We start from the raw sequence: 8,549 nt of genomic DNA, 5'->3' as shown, positions 1-8,549 counted from the left end.
GTGTGTGTGTATGTCTGTTGGTATGTGTGTGTGTGTGTGTGTGTGTATGTGGGAGAAATCATATTTAGAGATTATCATCTGGGTAGTAGGTGAATTCATTGCAACTCAGTTATTATTGCTTCTTGGACTTTAAACGGCATAGAACAAATAAAAGTTTTTCTATTGACACAAAATCGTATCTTCCTACTAATACTTTCATTTCAAATATAAGATTATGGGGGTTTTGCTTAATTGATTGTTTTACTTATTTTGCCTTAAAGATTCCACAGTTACCAGATTTGATATATCTTACATTATACACATTATAGTTCCAAATGTATATATACCAATGTGACAATATAAAAAATAATAACACTCTGAATAGACCTCAAGATTTCTGTACTGTTCTTTTTGTTCTTAGAACACATTCTACTAGAAATACAGATTAAATACTGTGTTTTAGGCTGGGAGCAATGGCTCATACCTGTAAATCCATCACTTTGGGAGCCTGAGGCAAGTGGGTTACTTGATGTCAGGAGTTTGAGACTAGCTTGGGCAACATGGCGAAACCCTGTCTCTACAAAAATACAAAAAAAAAAAAAAGAAAGAAAAGAAAAAAAATTAGCTCTGTATGGTGGCGGGCGCCTGTGGCCCCAGCTACCCCAGAGGCTGAGGCAAGAGAATCACTTGAACTCAGGAGGTGGAGGTTGCAGTTATCCGAGATCGTGTCACTGCGCTCCAGCCTGGGCAACAGAGAGAGACTCCGTCTCAAAAAAACAAAGTCAAAACAACAATAACAACAACAAAAAAAACTGTGTTTTAAAGTGTTTTGCAACAATTTTTTCTTTGTGCAGCTGTGTCATATGTCGTCCATATTGTCATCATATTGTAATGATTAATTTTTTTCTTCTGATCTAATATTTTTTTAAAATATGTACAACATCAAATAGTCTCAAATTATAATTGTGGACACATTACATTTAAATAAGTTAAGTTTTAATTGCAGCGTTTCTATCCTGTTGCCTCATTTTCTTATAGAAAATTATTATTATTATTATTTTTAGACGGAGTCTTGCTCTGTCACCCAGGCTGGAGTTCAGTGGCACAATCTCTGCTCACTGCAAGCTCCACCTCCCGGGTTCATGACATTCTCCTGCCTCAGCCTCCCGAGTAGCTGGGACTACAGGCACCCACCACCATGCCTGGCTAATTTTTTTTTTGTATTTTTAGTAGAAACGGTGTTTCACCATGTTAGCCAGGATGGTCTCAATCTCCTGACCTCGTGATCCTCCCACCCCGGCCTCCCAAAGTGCTGGGAAAATTATTTTTAATAATACTAATTTATCTTGGCCAGGTGTGGTGGCTTAGGCCTGTAGTCTCAGCACTTTGGGAGGCTGAGGCGAGTGGATCACCTGAGGTCAGGAGTTCGAGACCAGCCTGGCCAACATGGTGAAACCCCATCTGTACTAAAAATACAAAAATTAGCTGGGCATGGTGGTGGGTGCTGTAATCCCAGTTACTCAGGAGGCTGAGACAGGAGAATGGTTGAACCCGGGAGGCAGAAGTTGTAGTAAGCCAACATCACGCTACTGCTCTCCAGCTTGGGAGACATTGCAAGATTCCATCTCAAAAATCAAACAAACAAACAAAAACAAACAAACAAAAACAAATTAACGAACAAAAACATTTATCTTCGTAGTGTTTCCCTTTAAATACATCTAAAAAATATATTCTGCCAGGCATCCTCCAAGGAGATCCGGATATTCTTGAGCTCCAAATACCACTTCCTTCTCCCATGATAACAATTCTTCCCTGTGGGAGAAATGAATGAGAGTCTTGAGAGACTAGTAGTGTTAGTCTAGTTAAAATCTTTCAAAAGCCAAAAATAAGTGGTTGTACATCCTTTGTGATTTGTATCTTTTCTCTTGAAATATGTATTTTGACCAGTTTAAATGCTCTGTTTGATATACCATCTCTGCAATAAAATTATCCTTAAATTTTCCAAAAAACATTGATCTTCATTTTATTTAAATTCTTCTCACAGATAATATGTGAAAAAAAACTCTCTTGAACATTTAATCACATAATTTATAACCCTATAAAAATTACACTGATTTTAGTTAATTGGTTTAAAAATAAAAACCTGAGACTAAATTAGAAAGATTAAGAAAAAGAATAAAGATAACATTATATACTTTTTCTTACTTCAGAAACAGTTTTTCCAACTTCTGGTCATTTAAATCTAGTATATGAATGTTGTTTACGGCTAGAATAAAAGAGACATGTGTATCATTACTAAGAATTCAAAAAGTTACACAAATAATAACTGTCAAATCTTATTTTACTGCAAGAAAATCCACTCATTTTAGAAAATCATTGTGATAAAACTTGATCTTGAAAACTTATTATCTTTTCTTCCTTCCTTATGTTTATGTACTAGAAATTACACAATCAATCAAAGGCATTGAGATGTTTCTACATATAAAAATGTCACCATTATAAGCAGTAAATATATGAGCAATCATTTTTATGACATGTATATTTTTAAATTTATACTTATATTTTATTTCAGGTCATTCTCCTCTGTCATCACATTATTACTTGGGACAATTTTACTTCAAATTAATTAAGTGAAATTTTTATCCACATAGTCTGCTACTGAAATACTAATTGCTATCCTGCATTAGCTTATTTGGGGTCTCCTAAATATATTTCAAAACATCTTTCAGAAGGACAATCTGTTGTGGATAATATTATACACCTTTATCTCTAATTTTACCATCCTTTTTTAATTATTAGATTTTTCTGGTGCTATCTTCAAATTCTGAAGATACTTTAGGTCTTGATTCTAAGTATCCGCGCCTTTTTTCCGTATTTATTAATAAATTGTGTCTGGTTTTAAAATATGCAAGTCATATATTCCTTTTATAAGATAGGTTTGTATATACAGAAAATAACTCAGCATCCTTGATAAGGCAATAGAAATCTATGCTGAGCACTGTGATGCATTTTCTTCGTTGTTTCTTCTCTTTGTTTAAATACATGACTACTTATATACACGTATGTTATATACATTTTTATTTATTTTATTTTGAGCATTTTCCAATAGATCTTCAAAAATAGCTGCTAATGGCTATGTGATTTTTCCATTGCTTGACACTCCTGCATCAAATTTTACAAGTTTTATATTTGATCGTTTGTCTTCAAAGCAATTAAATTTTGTTTTGTAAATAAAAGTGAGAAATGCTAACACTCTCATATCTTAAATGGTCAATATACAAGGAATGAGTCCTAGACAACATCTCAAAATGGTACCTTCCATTCCACTGGTCAAAGTAGAATGACTGTTCTATAGGTTATAGCTGGGCAATGGAACCTGTGACACTAGAGTATCCAAAGAATGGGACCCTTACTTCTGATTGAAAGAAGGGCAAATTTAGGTATATGAAAAAATAGAATAACAAGGTTTTTTTTTTTTTTTTTTTTTTCCAAGTCTTCTTCCTCTCTCTCTCTTTTTCTTTCTCTCTCTCATTTTGGCAGGAAAAATGCGCATTTTGGTACTGGCATATCATTAATCTCTCTCCAGTACGAACTAATCCTCCTTTTCAAAAGAGAACACAGATCTCACACTGAGATATTTTGTCAGGCAATAGTATTCAGAAACGTTCTAATAATGTTATTTAGTTTTTTTGTTTATATTTATGTAATTTTCTACATCAAGGAAATTAAACTTGTTTTCTATGTATAGTAGTGATGTACTTTACTATAACTACAGAGGATGGCGTGTATGTGGATATCAAGAAACTATAAATCCAGGAAAGTTAACAAAATGTTAGCTTCTTATACCTTGATTATTCAACAAACTTGAGTCTCAACTTCTACATTTACTCTTTTACCAGGAAAAAATTTACTCTCCACCAGAAAAAGGTAGAGGTGTTTTCCTTATAACAATAATGGAAGCTCGACTTTCATTTAATAATAAGCACAGGTTTATTTATAACATTATCATCATTTGCATACCTAAGCTAGGAAGAAACCAAGATTAGAGATGCCACGTAGGTATAAATTAGTCATTCATTATCATTTTATAGTGATCAACAGGATTCTTAGTAAAATTTTGTAAATCAACTTTGAAGCTAATTATCAACATTTGTCTCTTGGTGATTGTATGTATCTCTTAATGTATAAAGCTTTTCTCCCTTGTTCGAGGTGAGTAACAAAAATTAGATGGAAGGTGATGAGGATCAAAGATCATTCTCTTTTCTCTGTAGTTAGACATAATGAAGGTTACTCTTCCAAACCAAATAGAAAAATATAAAAAACAAAAAGTGGTTCCATTTGCCAAACCACTAATTCTAAGTCTTTCTAGAAAAAGAAAAATGCAAAATGGGTATTATGCAAAGTTCACCTACAAACACACAGTGTATAAGTGAGCAGATGGGCATTATCTCAGAATTACTTTGCAAACTATTTTATGTATTTTGATTCAGTGAGTAAAAAAGCTTTCAGGGTTTTCCATGGCATACACAAAATATATAAAACTGGAAAAGCACTTAAAGGCAAGTGGTTTTGTTAGTTTTCTCTCCATGTTGATAAAGGAATTTCATGATGTTACACATCAACTCACCACCATGCCACAGAACCTTACTTACAAAGGCAATTTTTTAGATAGATATAAAGCAGAAAAGTTGGTATATTAGTCCATCCTCATACTCATATAAATAAATACCAGAAACTGGATAATTTATAAAGAAACAAGGCTTAATTGGCTCATAGTTCTGCAGGCTGTACAGGAAGCATGGCCGAGGAGGCCTCAGGAAATTTACAGTCACGGAAGAAGGCGAAAAGGAAGGAAGAGGAAGGGAGGCACGTCTTACATGGGTGGAACAGGAGATAGAGAGTGAAAGGGGAAGACGTGCTACACACTTTTAAACAGCAAGATCTCATGAGAACTCACTCACTATCATGAGAACAGCAAGGGGAAATCCACCCCCATGATTCAATCACCTCCCACCAGGCTTATCCCCCAACACTGAGAATTACAATTTGACATGATATTTGAGTAGGGACACAAATTCAAACCTTCTCAGTTGAGTTCATAAGAATTCCTGGGAGTGAGAAAGATTTTCTTCAAGTGAATACTTGTATTCAAGGATAGACTACAAAGGCAAAGGTAATATTTTAGAGGACTGACACCAGTAAGATGACAAAACAGGACTTTTCAATGTTCATCCCCTTGCAGAAAATCAATTTGAACTATTATCCATAAAAGTGTCTTCACAAAAGCCAAGGAAATCAGGTAAGAGACCATGGTGTCTGGATGTAACACAGAAATAAATAAACACACACTGAAGAGGATAGGAAGGGCCTTTTTACATTACTCTTATCACCCCTTTCTCAACTCCAGCACAGAGGAGAAGGAGAGGTAAGTGAACACTGAACTTTGCCTCAGATACCAATACCAAGCCCTCCAGAACAAAACCTTGTACAGGAAAGCCCTGTGCTGGGTTTCAGGAAATTCTAAAAGGAATTCTTAAAGCTTTTAAAAAAGGATGCCAATAAGGAACAGAAAATATATGAAAGTATAAAACTCACTGAAAAAAGTAAGTACACAGCCAAATTAAGAATGCACTGATACTATAATGTTAGTGTACAAACCACTTATATCTTTAGCATAAAGGTTAAAAGTCCGAACTATTAAAGATAATAATAACTAAAATATTTTGTTAAGAAATATACAATATAAAAAGATGTAACTCTTGACTTCAGCAATTTAAAATGTGTGGTAGGAGATGATGGAATAAAAGTGTAGAGTTTTAGTGTGCAAAGTTAAGTGTAATTAGCTTAAAATAACCCATTGTAACAAGATATTTTATGTAAGCCTCAAACCAAAACCTACGGTAGATGCAGGGAGAATACAAAATAAGGAATCAAAGCATACCACTAAAGAAAATTACTAGTTTTTCTACACATTAATAATAGGCTACACACCAAAAACCAAAAAGAAATTCCATTTGCAATAGGTACAAAAATATACAATAAAAAAGCAATAAACTTAACCAAGGAAGTGAAATACTTGTACACTGAAACTATAAAACACTGATGAAAGAAATTGAAGACACAAACAAATAAAAAGATTCCAATGTTCATGGATTAGAAAAATTCACATTATAAAAATGCCCATATGGCAAAAACTGGAAAAATTCCCTTTGAAAACTGGCACAAGACAGGGATGCCCTCTCTCACCACTCCTATTCAACATAGTGTTGGAAGTTCTGGCTAGGGCAATTAGGCAAGAGAAAGAAATCAAGGGTATTCAGTTAGGAAAAGAAGAAGTCAAATTGTCCCTGTTTGCAGATGACATGATTGTATATTTAGAAAACCCCATTGTCTCAGCCCAAAATCTCCTTAAGCTGATAAGCAACTTCAGCAAAGTCTCAGGATACAAAATTAATGTGTAAAAATCACAAGCATTCTTATATACCAGTAACAGACAAACAGAGAGCCAAATCAGGAATGAACTTCCATTCACAATTGCTTCAAAGAGAATCAAATACCTAAGAATCCAACTTACAAGGGATGTAAAGGACCTCTTCAAGGAGAACTACAAACCACTGCTCAGTGAAATAAAAGAGGACACAAACAAATGGAAGAACATACCATGCTCATGGATAGGAAGAATCAATATCGTGAAAATGGCCATACTGCCCAAGGTAATTTATAGATTCAATGCCATCCCCATCAAGCTACCAACGAGTTTCTTCACAGAATTGGAAAAAACTGCTTTAAAGTTCATATGGAACCAAAAAAGAGCCCGCATCTCCAAGACAATCCTAAGTCAAAAGAACAAAGCTGGAGGCATCACGCTACCTGACTTCAAACTATACTACAAGGCTACAGTAACCAAAACAGCATGGTACTGGTACCAAAACAGAGATATAGACCAATGGAACAGAACAGAGTCCTCAGAAATAATACCACACATCTACAGCCATCTGATCTTTGACAAACCTGAGAGAAACAAGAAATGGGGAAAGGATTCCCTATTGAATAAATGGTGCTGGGAAAATTGGCTAGCCGCAAGTAGAAAGCTGAAATTGGATCCTTTCCTTACTCCTTATACGAAAATTAATTCAAGATGGATTAGAGACTTAAATGTTAGACCTAATACCATAAAAACCCTAGAGGAAAACCTAGGTAGTACCATTCAGGACATAGGCATGGGCAAAGACTTCATGTCTAAAACACCAAAAGCAACAGCAGCAAAAGCCAAAATTGACAAATGGGATCTAATTAAACTAAAGAGCTTCTGCACAGCAAAAGAAACTACCATCAGAGTGAACAGGCAACCTACAGAATGGGAGAAAATTTTTGCAATCTACTCATCTGACAAAGGGCTAATATCCAGAACCTACAAAGAACTCAAACAAATTTACAAGAAAAAAACAAACAACCCCATCAAAAAGTGGGCAAAGGATATGAACAGACATTTCAAAAAGAAGACATTCATACAGCCAACAGACACATGAAAAAATGCTCATCATCACTGGCCATCAGAGAAATGCAAATCAAAACCACAATGAGATACCATCTCACACCAGTTAGAATGGCGATCATTAAAAAGTCAGGAAACAACAGGTGCTGGAGAGGATGTGGAGAAATAGGAACACTTTTACACTGTTGGTGGGATTGTAAACTAGTTCAACCATTATGGAAAACAGTATGGCGATTCCTCAAGGATCTAGAACTAGATGTACCATATGACCCAGCCATCCCATTACTGGGTATATACCCAAAGGATTATAAATCATGCTGCTATAAAGACACATGCACACGTATGTTTATTGCGGCACTATTCACAATAGCAAAGACTTGGAATCAACCCAAATGTCCATCAGTGACAGATTGGATTAAGAAAATGTGGCACATATACACCATGGAATACTATGCAGCCATAAAAAAGGATGAGTTTGTGTCCTTTGTAGGGACATGGATGCAGCTGGAAACCATCATTCTTAGCAAACTATCACAAAAACAGAAAACCAAACACTGCATGTTCTCACTCATAGGTGGGAACTGAACAATGAGATCACTTGGACTCAGGAAGGGGAACATCACACACAGGGGCCTATCATGGGGAGGGGGGAGCAGGGAGTGGGGAGGGATTGCATTGGGAGTTATACCTGATGTAAATGACGAGTTGATGGGTGCAGCACACCAACAAGGCACAAGTATACATATGTAACAAACCCGCACATTATGCACATGTACCCTACAACTTAAAGTATAATAATAATAAATAAATTTTAAAAAAAATGCCCATACTATTCAAAGTTATCTGCAGATTCAATGCAGTTTCAATCAAAATTTCAATGCCAGTTTTCACAGACATAGAAAAAGCAATCCTAAGATGTATGTGGAATTGCAGGACTCTAAATAGCTAAAGTAATCTTGAGCAAAAAGAACCAAGATGAAGGCATCATACTACCTGACTTCCAAAATCTGTAGTAATCAAAACACATAGTACTGACATAAAAGCAGATATATAGAGTAATGAAATAGAATAAAAA

The sequence above is a fragment of the Macaca thibetana genome, chromosome 11 (genome assembly GCF_024542745.1).
Source record: "Macaca thibetana thibetana isolate TM-01 chromosome 11, ASM2454274v1, whole genome shotgun sequence".
NCBI lineage: Eukaryota > Metazoa > Chordata > Mammalia > Primates > Cercopithecidae > Macaca > Macaca thibetana.
The sequence above is the reverse complement of the archived record's forward strand: the minus strand, read 5'-3'. Positions refer to the sequence as shown.